The sequence below is a fragment of the Trachemys scripta genome, chromosome 8, assembly GCF_013100865.1.
Source record: "Trachemys scripta elegans isolate TJP31775 chromosome 8, CAS_Tse_1.0, whole genome shotgun sequence".
Taxonomy (NCBI): domain Eukaryota; kingdom Metazoa; phylum Chordata; order Testudines; family Emydidae; genus Trachemys; species Trachemys scripta.
Window position 1 is genome coordinate 35,440,512 of NC_048305.1, and position 17,184 is coordinate 35,457,695.

The 17,184-nt window shown below is 49.2% G+C and overlaps 1 protein-coding gene across 1 annotated transcript in view; it reads left to right on the top strand.

The window, feature by feature from the left end:
• The first annotated feature begins 998 nt into the window (after positions 1-998).
• Positions 999-17,184, top strand: part of PSD2 (pleckstrin and Sec7 domain containing 2) — a 171,226-nt gene continuing 155,040 nt past the window's right edge. Inside the window, exon 1 of the mRNA XM_034779779.1 lies at positions 999-1,110. The gene's annotated coding sequence lies outside the window, so the exon portion shown is untranslated. The remainder of the gene's footprint in view (positions 1,111-17,184) is intronic.

The following is a 17,184-nucleotide window of genomic DNA, read 5'->3' on the forward strand; positions in this document are numbered from 1 at the left end:
GTGAGAGTCATACATGCCAACAACAGAACTATTACTGGCCACTGAGTGGAAATGCCATTGGATAGCAGGTGGGGTTCAGGGGCCCCATAGCTACACAGACTCCAGTGACTAAGGAATTTGTCTATCATGTACATTTTATTTTAAGAATGTGTCAAGTGCCCAGGCTTTGAGTGAAAGATTAATATAAACAGAAAAGGGAAGGAGGAATAGACATTAGACAGCACGCTAGACTAGCCAAAGCCTTGGCTAGCTGCTCTGAGCCTTGTAGTAGAGACGATGACAAACCCTAGTTCTGATCAGACCCCTGGAAGGAGTGAGATCCAGAGTCAAGAGCCCTCCTGTGAGCATGCCCTGCATCTACAGCCTCGCCTCCCACCTGGGCCATGATTATATATCTAGGGCCTGCCAGCAGGTGCCTCAGCTGATCTCAGCCCTCCCTGGGATGCAGGTGGAGAAGCACGACCTGTCCCTACTAATAGTTCATTTCCCTGCTTGTACGAAAAGAGAGCTGAAAATAAAGAACAGCTTTTCACAAGAGAAAAGTCTGCAGCTGGTGTCTGCAGGTCAGAGGAGCACTGTGCTCCACACAGTGCCTTCGGTGCTGTCGCTGAGCAAGGGAAATGCTAGAGAGCCAGGAAACCCCCCAGTCAAGCAGACAGTTCACCTGTGAAAGACGACTGAGGGCATCAAGAGGTTAATTTAGCAGCCATGGCAGGTCCTTATAGGAGCTGGGCCATGGCGAGGGAGTGGGCTGATTGGAGGAGGGAGGGAGGAAAATAAAGACTAAACAGAAGGGAGGTGAGTACGGGCTAGCAGGATATGGTTTATTTTAAGGTCTGTTTGGCCATCTTGGGAAGGACAGGGTGGATCAAACTGTTCTCCTGCACTGGATATCTAGTACAGTTCAGATCCAATTAGCTACAAAAGCCTCTCTAATTATTCACACTAAATCGCTCCATTAGCAACCGAGGCTCTGTGGTCGTCTTCTTTTGTCTGCATCCTGGCTGAAAATGCCCCAGTGTCCCCGCATACAGAACAGCTAGTACAAGGATGCTTGAGTGGCGTAAACAGAGCCTGGATCTAGTGAAGATACGCCTCAGAAAGCCTAATGTAAGTAGACAGGCTGCATGATTTAATGAGGGGGAAGGGCTTGCTTAATTAACTTTAGGGGTTCTTTTGTAATGTCTGCCATGGCAGACAGGGGAAATACAGCAGATTATGCATGGCTAGATTAGCAGAAAACAGGTTAGTCTCCAAGATTAGAGACCCTAGTGATGAGCTGCTACCATGTGCAGCAGGGGGCGGGGAGAACTTGTGGGACCAGAGAGAAACAAAGGGAGACCACCCGGTGGAACTTTTAGCTCAAAAGGGCCTTGTTTGTGGCACTGAGGTGGTCTGAGTGGGAGCTATTAGAAGTGGAAGTGGTCTGTTGGCTCAGCCAGGGCAGGATTGGTCCTGCTGGCATAGTTCCTAGCACTTTGCATTGAAAACCAGGCTAGACTTCAGGTGAAGGTGTTCTGCCACCTCCCTTGGGAGACTGTTCTATTAACAGAGACTCACTGGATGGAGAGTTGCCCTGATTATTAGTAAGCCAGTGTTTTCCCTTTGCTCTGCTGCATCCCAACCTCCCTAGTTAGCTCCCTTTGAATGACCCTAAACTATTCCTCTCCATCCAGGCTGCTGCTGACACCCTTGACATAGCCACCCATGGCTGTCACCTTTCTTGCCCAACCACCCACTGTAGTTCTTTTAAACCACCCTCTCTTCAGCCCCCTAGTCATTCTTGTTGCTCTTTTCTAATCCCCTTCCCTTCTTTCTGGTGTGTTTCGGCTCCTTTTGTTTGTCCTGGGGCGTGTCAAACTGATCTAGAGAAGTTTCAAAGGAAGATCTCCAAGCTTGCGGATGGCCAGGCAGGAGCTGCAGGAAATTACAAGGAGCAAAGCAAACATTGTGAGTGATTTGGGGCTTTGAGCCCACTGGGTCAATAAACTGAAAGTGCCATTTCATGTTGGCTAATAGGTGTACAGAAAACAAATCAAATAGAGAAGTTTGTGTTGAATAGAGCAGAGTCATGGAGGAGACGGAGTAAGGAAAGATCTTAAGACTTCAAAGGACTCGCTCCCTGTCATCCTATCACCCCCCTAGAGGAGAGTTGGATTAAATTCACAGACAAAAAACTGAAGTTACTGATCCATATTCTCAGTTCCTTCTTAGGGGTATGTAAGCAGTTGCTCTTACCACGATAGCACCCTCTCCTGGAAGGGAGCAATGTTGCAGGGGACTTTACCTCTAGCTCCCCCTGCTGGATACTTCCTTGGCTTCTCAATGGTCTGGTTCTGTCTCAGTCTTCTGGCCTCCAGCCAGGTCACTTGAAAGTTCAGTCTCCTTCTAGGGTAACCAAAGGTCCAACTTTAGGTCCAAATAAATCTCTAAACTAATAATTCCACTGAAGTTCTCTGCTCTTCAACCCCTATTCCCAGCCCCTTCAGAGCTTCTCCTATGCAGTTTCCTCCCAGTAGGTTTTCCCCACTGCCTCCCTCCAAGGGGACTCTGGCAGCTTCTCCCAGGGAACTTCCAGCTCCTTACAAAGCCCTCCCACAGGAACCTGACCTGCTCTCTTTGGGTCTCTTCCAGGTGGACTACCCCAGGTCCTTCCCAGACAGGGAACCTTCCCTCACTCCCCTTTCCTGGGTCTCCATCCTTAGGCTGAGTTCACAGCTCTGCTTAAGCAGTCATCTCTCTGATTCCACCATAGCTGGGCTCACTCATAATTACCCAGTTACCCTCACACTCAGCTAGGGGATAGCTGTCTGGTCACAGGCAAGACTGAGCCAAGCTTGCCTTAAAGGTCCAGGCAGCATGTGGCAGGGTAAAAATAACATTGCAGGGATGTTGTAATGATCCCAAACCAATAATTGCCAACCCAGGAACTTCAGAGTTCAGGTTACTCTGGAAAAAAAATCCAAACATGTTAAGGCTGGAAATGCACATAAGGCATCTTAATAACCTTAACTCTGCCCTATAGTGATGCCATGCAGTAATCATGAGAGAATCAGATTAGTTTAAACTAATTTTTAAAGATATAAAAAACCAAAATCAAATATTTCCCAATCATGGCCCCTAATGGGTCTAAAGAAGGAGAGGAAAGAGATGGAGATCAGCAGCATATGTGGTCTCACACCCATAGCACTAGCTCTGAGCCCACAAGGAAAGGGGGCCCATATTTTTCCTGATTCACTTTCCTTATCCCTAAAGAAACCCCACTCTGTTTGCCTGCGATGGCTGTCCTTTTGGATGACACACTGGCGATTGAACAAGAGGCTGTAGAGCTAAAAGCATGCGTAGCTATAGCCAAGGCTCTGTAGCTGCTGTGACAAAGTTCCTCCTCTTTCTTGGTGGGTCCTGCGCTTATTGGCGGATTTTCTTGCCTCAGAGATTCACCATGTGGGTTGGGGGAACAGCCCAGAGACCTTCCCCTCTGGAAGAACCCATAGTCCAGGTCAACTGGGAGGTTTGGGGGGAACCCGGGCCCACCTTCTACTCTGGGTTCCAGCCCAGGGCCCTGTGAACTGCAGCTATTTATAGTGCCTCCTGTAACAGCTGCATGACAGCTACAACTCCCTGGGCTATTTCCCCATGGCCTCCTCCAAACACCTTCCTTATTCTCACCACAGGACCTTCCTCCTGGTGTCTGATAACGCTTGTGCTCCTCAGTCCTCCAGCAGCACACCCTCTCCCTTCCAGCTCCTCATACTCCCCCCACAAACTGAAGTGAGCTCCTTTTTAAAACCCAGGTGCCCTGATTAGCCTGCCTTAATTGATTCTAGCAGTTTCTTAATTGGCTCCAGGTGTCCTAATTAGCCTGCCTGCCCTAACTGGTTCTAGCAGGTTCCTGATTACTCTAGTGCAGCCCCTGCTCTGGTCACTCAGGGAACAGAAAACTACTCATCCAGTGACCAGTACATTTGCCCTCTACCAGACTCCTGTACCCCACTGGTCTGGGTCTGTCACATATCCTTCCCCCCTGCTCAACGCCAAGGGGTTGGGCAGCTTGGGACACCAGACAGTGCACACGTGACAAGCCATCGGCATTGCCATGACGGCTCCCTGCTCTGTGTTGCACACGGAACTGGAAAGGTTGGAGGGATAAGAACCATCTGGTCACCCGTGTGTTCTTCTCCTTGTTCCGCTGCATCCATTGACAAGGGGCATGGACGGTCACAAGGACAAATCTGCGCCCGAGCAGGTAGTAGCGCAATGTTTCCATGGCCCATTTTACAGCGAGGCATTCTCTCCACCACTGCATATTTTTGTTCCCTTGGAAGGAGTTTCCGACTGAGGTATAGAATTGGGTGTTCCTCCTCCCCGACCATCTGTGATAGAACAGCCCCCAACCCTACTTCTGATGCATCCGTCTGCAGGATAAACTCCTTGGTGAAATCAGGGGCTATCAGTACGGGGTTATTGCAGAGGGCAGTCCATAGGTCTGTGAATGCTTCCTCTGCTACGTCAGACCATCTCACCAGATCAGGTCCACGGGCTTTCACTAGGTCTGTCAGGGGGCTTGCCCTTGTGGCAAAGTGGGGGATAAATCGTCGGTAATACCCCACCACACCTAGGAATGCCTGGACTTGTTTCTTGCAACTTGGTCGGGGCTAATTTTGGATGGCCTCGAACTTGTTCACTTGGGGTTTTACCAGACCTTTTCCCACAATGTAGCCAAGATATCTGGTCTCTGTAAAGCCTACAGTACACTTGGCAGGGTTTGCTGTAAGGCCAGCTCACCTGAAGGTATCAAGGACTGCCTCCACCTTCTCCAGGTGGGTTTCCCAGTCTGGGGTATGAATGACCACATCATCCAAGTAGGCAGCAGCATAACTGTTATGCGGGCATAATAGCTTGTCCATGAGGCGCTGGAAGGTAGCTGGGGCCCCCCCATGTAGTCCAAAAGAGAGGACAGTATATTGAAAAAGACCCTCTGGTATAGAGAATGCAGTCTTTTCTTTTGCACCTTCTGCAAGGGGAATCTGCCAGTACCCCTTTGTCAAGTCTAGGGTAGTCAAGTACCAGGCATTACCCAGACGGTCCACTAGCTCATCTATGTGAGGTATGGGGTACGCGTCGAACTAGGATATTTCGTTTAGTCGCCGGAAGTCGTTGCAAAATCTTGTGGTGCCATCAGGTTTGGGCACCAGCACGACTGGGCTGGACCACTGACTGTGGGATTCTTCGATGATCCCCAACTCCAGCATTTTTTTTTTTTTTTAACTTCTGCTTTTATTTCCTCCTTTTTTGCCGCTGGCACCCAATAGGGCCTCATTGTTACTCTGGCCCCAGGGTTCGTGACGATATGGTGATATGTCTCGGTTGTTCGACCCGGTTTTGTCAAGAACACATCTTTGTTCCGGAAGATCATCTCAGACACCTCATTCTTCTGGTCAGGTGTTAAATCGGGAGACACTCTCACTTGTTTGGAAGGCTTGTTTTCCTGGGTTAGGTCTTTTTGGACCCTTGTGCATGCCTCTTGTGCATGCCAGGGTTTCAGAAGGTTAAGGTGATAAATCTGTTCTTGTTTTCTGCGTCCTGGCTGCCGCACCTTGTAGGTTACTTCCCCCACGGGTTCAACCACCTCATAGGGCCCCTGCCGTCGGGCCAGAAGCTTGCTTTCTGCCGTGGATACCAACACCATAACCCGATCCCCTGGTTGAAACTGTCGCACTTTTGCTTGGCGATTGTAATGGGTTTGCTGGCCCTCCTGTGCCTTCTCCAAATGTTCCCGTACAATAGGGGTAACCCAGGCTATCCGGTCTCGCATCTGCATTACATGCTCTATTATATTTCTCCCCTCATTGGGTTCCTCTTCCCAGTTCTCTTTGGCGATATCTAGTATGCCACGGGGGTGACGCCCATATCATAACTCTAAGGTGGAAGACCCAGTTGAGGCCTGTGGTACCTCCCGGATAGCGAACATAAGGTAGGGTAGTAGGGTGTACCAATCCTTCCCATCCCGACTTACCACCTTCCTTATCATAGCCTTGAGGGTTCAGTTAAACCTTTCTACCAACCCATCTGTCTGTGGATGGTAGACCAAAGTTCTCAGGGTATGTATATGGAGCAGCGTACAGAGGTCCTTCATTAGCTTCAACATAAATGGGGTTCCTTGGTCGGTTAATATCTCCTTCGGTAGCCCCATTTGGGCAAAGATCCCCACCAGCTCTTTGGCTATAGAGGCCATGTTCCACAGGGGGACGGCTTCTGGGTAGCATAGTCCAAAACAATAAGTATATATTGGTGGCCCCAAGCAGTCTTCTCCAAGGGTCCCACTAGGTCCATGGCTATTCACTCGAAGGGGACCTCTATGATGGGAAGGGGTACTAAAGGTGCCTCAAGTGGGGACAGGGACTGCGCAGCTGACCCTCCAGGCAGGAGGCACAGTACCTCCTCACTTCATGTACTCTGGGCCAGAAGAACCGTCATAGGACTCGTGCCAGGGTCTTCTCTACCCCCCAAATGCCCCCCCAAAAGATGACTTTGAGCAAGACTTAATACAGCGTTCTGGTGTTTTTGAGGTACTAGGATCTGCTGTACTTTCTGCCCCTGTACTGGTGCAACCCGGTATAAGAGATCCTTCCTCATTATGAAGTAGGGTCCCGGTCCCTGGGTTTTTCCTTCCACGGGGACCCCATCTATTTCAGTCACCTTCCTAATGTTGTCTGTACACTGCTCCATACCTTGGGTCTTCTGCCTGGTCCAGTCCAAAATTTCCTCTCCCGGGGCTAATCAGCCCCTAGATCTTGGGCACAGTCTCTGTTGCCTCTACTGGTTCAGGAGCATTAGAGTGGGGGTCAGACTCAGGTGCTTCTCCCTCCTGCGTGGCCTCCTTTTCAGCTGCGCAGGTCCGCCTACCTACAAGAATGACCCTCTGGCTTTGGGTCAGTATTCGGGTTCAAGGCCTTAGCTGCCCTTCTTTCCCTTTTTGTCTTTCTACCCTGTTTGGGAGCTGAGAACAAATCTGGGGAGATTTCAGAGAAGATTGGGGGTTGACAGTCTGCTGTGGATACCTCATCAATTTTAGGGTCCCCATCATTTTCTGCAGCCAATGGCTGGCCCGTATGAGCCGCGTCCCGTCATGGCCGCGGTTCTGCTATGTAAGGGACTTTACCTGGTTTACCAGTTCCCGCAACATAGCTCAGTCTTGAGCAGCCTGGTCCATCAGCAGGCTATTAGTCTCTTGCTGCAGCCGCACTGCCTCCTGTTGGGCGGCTGCCTGGACATGGGTAGCCTCCTGCTGGGCTGCTGTAGCTTGTATCAGTGCCTGCACTACGTCATCCATTGTGGTGAAAAAAAATAAACCCTCTCCCTTTTATTTTTTGTTTAAATCACCCTCCTTCTTCCGCCGCGCTGTGCACCCCAAGATCCCACCGCTGACACCAGTGTGACAAAGTTCCTCCTCTATCTTGGAGAGTCCTGCACTTATTGGCGGATTTTCTTGCCTCAGAGATTCACCATGTGGGTTGGAGAACAGCCCAGAGACCTTCCCCTCTGGAAGAACCCACAGTCCAAGTCAATTGGGAGGTTTGGGGGGAATCCAGGCCCGCCTTCTACTTTGGGTTCCAGCCCCAGGCCCTGTGGACTGCAGCTGTCTATAGTGCCTCCTGTAACAGCTGCATGACAGCTACAACTCCCTGGGCTACTTCCCCATGGCCTCCTCCAAACACCTTCCTTATTCTCACCACAGGACCTTCCTCCTGGTGTCTGATAACGCTTGTGCTCCTCAGTCCTCCAGCAGCATACCTTCTCACTCTCAGCTCCTTGCTCCCAGCTCCTCACACTCGCACCACAAACTGAAGTGAGCTCCTTTTAAAACCCCGGTGCCCTGATTAGCCTGCCTTAATTGATTCTAGCAGCTTCTTAATTGGCTCCATGTGTCCTAATTAGCCTGCCTGCCTTAACTGGTTCTAGCAGGTTCCTGATTACTCTAGTGCAGCCCCTGCTGTGGTCACTCAGGGAACAGAAAACTACTCATCCAGTGACCAGTATATTTGCCCTCTACCAAACTCCTGTACCCCACTGGTCTGGGTCTGTCACACTGCAGACAAGCGTATATTGTTGTGGATAGGTGCAGCGGGGATGCATAGTTCCCAGTGAGTTGCATGTACTCTTAAGGAATGGGATCGGGGAAATTATCTAAGCAGAAGGACAATTTAACAAAAGTTTAGTGAAGGAAATAAATGCACTGTGAAATATTTGCCTCTGCCCTTGATCTTGGGGTGAAGGGGAAAGGAGCAGAACTAAAGACAAGGACAAAACTTGCTAAATTCACTGATGTCTGATTAAAAAAAATTAAAGAGGTTAAGGTAGCTGGATGAAGTGCTGGGAGATAGGCTCCCTCTCCTCATTAAAATAGAGCCATACAAAAAGAGTCCACAAATATCTACTCCTATGTTTAAACAAGTTGATGTCAGCTGTGTTGTCCCTTAGGTGTTTCCATTCTGTGCACATTCACACGGAGGACTTTAGTAGTGCTTTGCGTGAGCATTTGTACATTTTACACTCTTGCTTTCCATCAGTTCTCAAGTAAGTTACAGATTCACTTGCCACCAGCATTTGCAAAAAAAATTACACTCAGATTTACACAAACCAGATGTGACTTCTATGACCCATCAGAACAAAGCTCCAACAGCAAGCCAGAGTAAAATAAACTCAGGAAAGATTGTGAAACTGTTTGCAATAATGAGAAAATTGCAACCTGTTTCTGGGCCACCCAGATGGGGGGCATGTGGGGCAATTTGCCCCAGGCCCTGGGCCCTGCAGGGGCCCCCACAATATAGTATTCTATAATATTGCAACTTTTTTTTATGGAAAGGGCCCCAAAATTGCTTTGCCCCAGGCCCTCTTGAATCCTCTGGGTGGCCCTGACCTGTTTGCAGATGGACCACAAACAGGTGAAATTCGCCAAAACAACTGATTTGTTTCGAATTCTTTCAGTTCAGGCTGAAAAGAGAGGTTTGAATATATGCTGCATCTCTGCCAAGGAAAGCATCAAGTTAGCAAGGCGAGGAAGCAGCTGAAATATACTGCAAGCCTTTTGGTGTCCTTCCACCGCAGGTCAGAAGTTTGTGTGCCAAGTTCAAACTAGACAATTCCCTCCATACAAACTAGCATCATGGAGGGGAGGAAGGGGTCATTTGTTCCAATGCTGCTTCTTTTCTGCCTGGTTAGAAAGTGACCTATTGAATTTTAAACAGCGAAGGCAAAGAGCCACGAAAGAACCCTCTTCTATACTTGTTTTGCAGAATCACAGATCACATGAACTGAGAAAGATGCCAGACTTGGCCTGATTAACTGCTCTATGTTGTCTGGTTTAGTGTGCTGGACTTTACTCTGGCAGACTGCTAGCCAAAGCAGCACCAATTCCTCCAAAGAAGCCTTTATGAGCTGTCTCCAAGCTCAGAGCTCTTGCCCACTTACTTCACAGCTGGAGATCAGAAAGGTTTCTTGTAATGACCCTTGCAGAGAGGTGCTTGTGATGGATTGAGCCAAATGGCTGTAGAGACCTACAGTATGGAACTAAAACAGGGACTTGAGGGTCTTGGGGGTGGGGAGAGTAGGAACAGAGAGGCTCTTATATTTGCATTTAAAGTGAATGGAGTGCTGCTGAGATGTGCTAGGGTTTAAGTTCTCTAGTTACCCATAAAATGGGTACAGCAGCAGTGCAAGCTCTCCCTGTATCTTCTCTGCTCAACGTGCCTCTACCCTGATCTCCTCGGCTGGCGTAGAGCTGGCAGAGCCCCTGATGTAGGAGGTGAATTGGGAGCACTATAGAAAGGTGGTCAGAGTGCTCTCTGTTCTGTTCATTCTCTGCTTCCCAGGCTCATAAGCTGCCTTGGGAATCGGAGTGTAAATTAGAGCAGCCCTGAGCCTGCTTTCCTCACATACTCTGTCTCCTGACCTAAGCCCCGGCACAGAGGAACAGAGAATCAGGCCCTGTGTCTGTTTTTTCTCCTTGAACCACTCTGTTCTATTTTAAACCAATTATTCTCAAACAAAGGACTAATTGTCTCCAATCTAGGGTAAGTTTTCACTGTCAGTGTTGTAGCTATCTCCAGCTCAGATACACTGACAGCACATACAGCAGACATGCTAACGGGGTTCTACAGAGCACATCAAGGAGCGAACGTCCATAATGACACCGTAGAACAAGGGCACACCAATGGGCCAAGAGTGATAGTGGGCAATGACTTCAGCCGCTGAGGGCTCTTTGGTGACCTATCAGAAATGAAATGCCTGGTCTCAGATTACGTCCTAGTGGTTATGTCCACATCACAATTGGTACTGGTTGGCCCTCTTGTCTCAGCAGAGAGGAGAAGGAATGGAAGGGCCATAGAGACAGAGCTCCCCTCTCATCCACAGGCAGTCCCTCCCTCCGGCACCGCTGAGCCACGTTGGTTGGTCATGGGAGGAGACGCTTGGATGGCTATTGCCCATGCCATACTTGTTACAAGGATAATTAGGGGAGAACTTCAGTGTGAGATGGTCAATCCAGCACCTTGACATGGTTTAAACAAAACTAAAAGAAAAATATCAGAGGGGTAGCCGTGTTAGTCTGAATCTGTAAAAAGCAACAGAGGGTCCTATGGCACCTTTAAGGCTAACAGCATCATCAGTGATCTACAACCCATCCTGGACAATGATCCCTCACTTTCACAGACCTTGGAAGGCAGGCCAGTCCTCGCCCACAGACAACCCGCCAACCTTAAGCATATTCTCACCAGCAACCACACACCGCACCATAACAACTAACTCAGGAACCAACCCATGCAACAAACCTCGATGCCAACTCTGCCCAAATATCTGCACCAGCAACACCATCACAGGACCTAACCAGATCAGCTACAACATCACCGGCTCATTCACCTGCATGTCCACCAATGTTATATATGCCATCATGTGCCAGCAATGCCCCTCTGCTATGTACATTGGCCAAACTGGACAGTCACTACGCAAGAGGATAAATGGACACAAATCAGATATCAGGAATGCAATATACAAAAACCTGGAGGAGAACACTTCAACCTCCCTGGCCACACAATAGCAGATGTAAAGGTAGCCATCTTACAGCAAAAAAACTTCAGGACCAGACTCCAAAGAGAAACTGCTGAGCTTCAGTTCATTTGCAAATTTGACACCATCAGATCAGGATTAAACAAAGACTGTGAATGGCTATCCAACTACAGAAGCAGTTTCTCCTCCCTTGGTGTTCACACCTCAACTGCTAGCAGAGCACCTCACTGTCCCTGATTGAACTAACCTAGTTATCTCCATACTGATTTATACCTGCCTCTGGAAATTTCCATTACTTGCATCTGAAGAAGTGAGGTTCTTACCCACGAAAGCTTATGCTCCCAATACTTCTGTTAGTCTTAAAGGTGCCACAGGACCCTCTGTTGCTTTTTAAATGAAAAATATCCCTCTGTGATACAGTGTTCACACACACTTGCCCTGAAAAGGGTTAATGTATGCTAAGAATGGGGCCAATTAACCAGACAGGCCACAGCTGAGGGGAATCAGGTGGCTTAAGTAATCCCCTGAGCAAATGAGGGAGCTCAGCTGAAGAGGCACTAAGGCCTTGGCTACACTCGCGGATTCACAGTGCTGCCACAGCAGCGCTGTGAAGCGCGAGTGTAGTCGCACCGCCAGCGCTGCGAGAGCTCTCTCTCCGAGGGGAATAGCTTGCAGCGCTGCGAGTGAGCATGTAGCGCTGCAGGCGCTGATTACACTGGCGCTTTACAGCGCTGCACTCGCTGCGCTCGGGGGGGTGTTTTTTCACACCCCTGAGCGCAGCAAGTGCAGCGCTGTGAATTACCAGTGTATCCAAGGCCTAGCAGAGCTGGGTTTATGACGGCAGGCAGCTGCAAGGAAGCAGTCACTCCCTGGGAGAAGAGAGGGATGTTTGGGGCTATAGAGGTTGGTAGCCTACAGTTACTTCATGGGAAGAGGGATTTGTGGGCCTGGCAAACCGAGAGGTGGGGACGGAGACCTAGAAGGTATGGAAAAGGCTCAGGGAAAAGGCAACAGGGCTTAGGAGGGAACAGACCTTGGCTACTGACTAACATGTCCCGGAGCTGGAACCTGAAGTAGAGGGTGGGCCGGTGTTCTGCTACCAGCCACCAGGTATGTGGCACCAGGTATCCCGCACAGATACTCATCATATAAGCTATTCTCTACAAAAAGCTGATACTTACACTCATCTTTATCTGGAATCCCAGGATGGAATTTATTCTGTTTCAGTTTACAGGCAGCTGCAGGGAGAGTTTTCAGTCTGGCTCTCTGCTGGAGTTGGCTAATCCCCATAGCCTCTAGGTGCTTCTGTTGTTGCACAGCAAGTTTACACCCAGCTGCTGGTAACTTGGTAATAAGCAGATCTGGATTTAGGAGTATACAAAGCTGTTTCCCTTCCTTGGGTGCCCTTGGCATGCTAACAGGCATCAAGTTAAAGTGATGGGGCACCATTTCAATATCTGACTTTAAATCTTATCCATCAGATTAACTGGGGACAAGACTTGGGTCAGGCTATTACATACCAATGCTAACTCAGTCTAACCACTTCATATTCATTGTCTGAAAGACACAGACAGCTCTCTCCACCTGCCCATAGGATTGCAAGCTGCAGGTGGCCAAGTACACTGCAAGGTTGTCCAATAAAGTAGCAAGACCCAGTTCAGAGATTTAAAGCAATAAGGAACATCCTCCATTCCATAACATAACTCCAACAGGACTACATTCCTACAGCTCAGATTCTTCCCCCATCCCAAAAGCCAGGGAGTTTAACAAAGGGCATCTCTATCCAGAACCCTTTGTAGGAAAGGGAAGTCCTGCCTCTGGGTAATTGACAGCCCATGTGGCCAATCAACACTCACTTCTGGTTTATAAAGAATTTTGCCCCATCACAGCACACCTGCTTTACAATGAGGGATTGGAGAAGTTCCCTCTGTGGTTTAGCCCATGACAGGTGAAAAAGGGACCTGATCCTAAGTCTATAAGTACCTACATAGGGAGAAGATTTGTGATAGTAGAGGGCTGTAGCAGACAAAAGCAAAACAACATTAAATGGCTGGAAGATAAAGCCAGATAAATCCAGACTAAAAATAAAATGCACAGTTTTAACACTGAGGGTAATTATTGAACAATTGATCTATTCTGTGTCACTTGAAACCTTTAAATCAAGCTTGCCGTCTTCCTAATAGGTGTATGTCCCAGGTCAGGTCACCTGCCCCTGTATTTCCCCTCGGGGTCCAGCCAGAGCTCTCACTCTCAGGCTTCTGGTCTCCCAGCCATCACCTCTCATGGGTGAAGAATCACTTCTTACTCCCTTCTGGCTGGGGTATTTCCAGGCTGCACAGCCCCCCGCCTTCGCTGTATTTCTCAGCACAGACAGGCTGCCAAAGGACACCTGATTGCTTTCTCTCAGAGACTATTAAAAGGTGTAATTGCTACAGTTATAAGGTACCCAGAGCACTTCCTACGCAAGCCCACTTTATTCCTAAGGTAAAAAAGCATTACAGAGAAACCACATTAAAAACAATACCAGAACCTATGAGCATGCTAACAGCTTACCAGAATTAACCCCAGCCCCAATGGGGACACTGGCTACTTTCAAACCCCAACCATGGGGCATCTCTTGTGGTTACCAGTTCATCGCAATGTGCTCTAGCTCAGGTATGGGCATGAGGCCAGAATTACTGGGTGAAATTCTCTGGCCTGTGTTGTGCAGGAGCTCAGATTAGATGATAATAATGCTCCTTGCTGGCCTTAAAATCTACACAAGCCAAATCGGTCTGTTCAGCTGAAGGCTCCAAATGTAGGCTTTAGTCCTCTCCTCCTCAAGCTCAGGGCAAAGCTGGGACTAGAACTCAGGCATCCTATAGTAAGTCACTGTATTGTAACCTGGGGACCCCCATGCTGGTAGAGGTTGGAGTAGTGTATGAGTTGCTAACGTAAAGAAAACTGCTGGAGCTCTGCCAGTAAAAGCGCATCATGCCTAGTAACTACATGCACTGAGACTTACTTCCAAGAAGACACTACAACTCCTAGGGCCCTGTCTAACCACTAGACACCTCCTTGTAGCGAGGCGGTGGGATACCCCACTGTCTCGCTGACGGCCGAACCTCCCCTAATACCGACATGGGCAGAGCCACCAGGTCCGGCACCCGCCCCTCCGATGTCACGGCCCCGACCCAGAAATATAAAAGCCCGCCTGCAGAGCTCAGTGGAGCCCAGGCTGGTGGAGAGAGCAGACGTCCATGGCCAAGCTCCTGCTTGGGAAACAGCCGCCGGCTGCGACCAGCCTGTTGACTCACCGGGCCGGTCGAGCCTGCCCCATGCCAGGTACCCCGAGGAGGACTGGCCGAGCCTGCCCCGTGCCGGGTACCCCGAGGAGGACTGGCCGAGCCTGCCCCGTGCCGGGTACCCCGAGGAGGACTGGCCGAGACCTGCCCTTCGCTACCTACCTAGAGGAGCCAATGCTGGTGGAGAGCACCGACAACACTAAGACGGCTCAGGTACCATACGAGGGGGAATGTGGAAGTAGCCCGGGGGCAGCCGACCCAGTCTGACTGCTGCACTGCCAGAGCCAATGTCAGTGTGTTGCGGCCAGGATCCCCACTGACAGCAACAAGTTTCCGTCGCTGCTAGGGCCCCGGGCTGGGACACAGTGGAGTGGGAGGACCTGCGTTCCCCCTGCCACCCACTCCTTGGGTGGCAGACTCCCTCCTTTTTCCCTGGTCTAGAAAGGCTGGCACCTGCTACAAACTGACCCAGCCCCTGCTTAAGGGCCTGGGCCTCTGATTGACTATTTGATTACTGCCCCGCCCTGACTTAGGGCCTGGGCTGCAATAGACTTTGCCTCAGCCCCTTCTGCAGGGCCTGCGGTTGAACCTCTTGCCTCAGCCCTTGCCCACGGGCCTGAGCCTCTAACTGTGGGTCTGCGGTCCCAGACTGCCGCCAGACCAGAGCAAGGCGGTGGGATACCCCACAGCCCCGCTGACGGCCGAACCTTGGCCCAAAACTACTACACGCCCTCTTTGCACATAACGTGACCTATTAGATAAATATTTGTCGCACAGTGGACACATTAATTATAAATGGAGATGGAAATTTTTAAAGCTGCCTAAAGGGTTCGGACACCCAATTTCCATTAATTTTTAATGAGAACTGGGCATCCAAACCCCCTATGTGGCTTTGAGCATCTCAGCCACACAGCTTTGTTTGATCCCCCTTTCAGCTATTTAAATGTGAGATTTGCAAACACATTACGGATCCTGCAGATGCCTGGAGGTGCACTAATGCCATTGGTCTCTGCTGGGGATGGTTTGGCTGGTAGTTTCCGAGGTATTTATAATAAATGCATTTAATCCATCCCATCATTCCCACCCTCCCCCAGTCCCTTTTAGGGGGGAGTGGTTTAGTGCCATGCTGATGCCTGGATGAACCTTAAACCTTTACGGCTTCTGACAGCAGCTTTGGTGCTAGAGACTGACAGCTGCACAGAGCAGGGCTGAAATGAGCAATTGAATTATCTCTTCGATTAAAAATGCTCTGTTGTTTGGAAGATCTTACAGTGAAGATTCGCTTAGGTGGCTGACATGAAAGAGGGTGCGTTTGCATGTATATGTTAGAAAAGGGAGCCAGCAGAATGCTACATCTGTTGCTGCTTGGAACTGCAGCTTCTTAAGCTTCGCATCATTTCAAAAGCTCAAAATCTTTCACATGATACCCTTGCGCACGCTGAACTGCTGAGTGGCCGTGGAGATAATCAGCATTTAGACAGACGTCAGCAATGGCTAGGAAATGGAAATTGAGTTAAAAAAAGGCCAACAAGGACTAGGGAGCTACTTAAACTGTATCTGGGTCCTATACAAATCTGCAGCTGAGAAACGCTAGATTATCGACAGAAGAGTACTTCTGTAGGTTTAGCTGGTGTCATTCTGGGAGGTGTCACTATACCTACACAAAACCTCCTTCTGTCGGCATAAATTGTGTCTACATTAGGGGGCTCTGCTGGTTTAGCTATACCAGCAATGCATCTGTAATGTAGACAAGGCCCCAGACATTATGGGCTCGATGCAGAAATCACTTGATGAAATTCTACGGCCTGTTCTGCAGGAGATCAGATTAGATTATGATGATGATCCCATCTGGCCTTAAAATCTAAGGATGAATGAAACATTTCTTTGACATTGGAGGTTGCTTTAGACATAGTGGAATGTGCCCAGAGACCCTAAAATACTGGCATATTAGCAAGTCATGGCTGTTTTGCATTCAAAGTCTAATCTATTTAGACAACCTCTGAGAATAGATTTGATTGTCTGGGTAACAAATCAAATTCACTGCAAGTGTAATTCCATTAATTGCAGTTGGGTTACACCAGGAATGAATTTGTCCCAGTAATTTAAGCCCTTATAACACCTAAACTATCTGAGTCATGAGCTAATGTCTAAGGATTAGCAATGCCCACTGGAGGATTTACGGACTAAGTTAGACGGCGTGCTGAGACCACCTTGTCAAGAATTGGGGATGGGGCCTTTGCATCAACTTGTCTTTATGCAACACTGTAGGGGACTTGCCGTGGCCTTTAGATCTCACTGATTCTCCTTGCAGATGTTATCACCCTGAGGAAAACAGAGCCTTCTTCCAAAGCTTCAAATGACAGCTCCTTTACCTTATGGGATAGGGCAGACAGACCCCGTGCTGGCAGCAAGGGGTTCATGAAACAGAATGGCTCCATGCTGGCAACGAGAGGGTTAATGAGAGCCTGTGGACCCAGCTGAATCCCCACTACACCTGCAGCCAAGGTCAGGCATGGAGAGGCCTCCAAGCCCAGTTCAGGGCTAACCAGGAAGAAGACACAGCTCTGCTACTTCCTCTGCACGGGAAGCCTGGTTCCAGCCCAGAGCCTGAGGCAGCTTGCTACATGGACGAGCCCTTTTGTGGAATGGACAAATAGGCCCAGGAAGGCTGATAAAATAGAACTAACTGCACGAAGACAAGCCCAGAACAGTAAGGTAGGGTTCTGCTGATGATTCTATGGATAACCCTGATTTCTGAGTTTGCTGTTTTCCGTTTTTGGTTTTGGATTCTAACACACACTACCTCCTTGGGTTCCTGTTCCAACAGGCTCCCTCC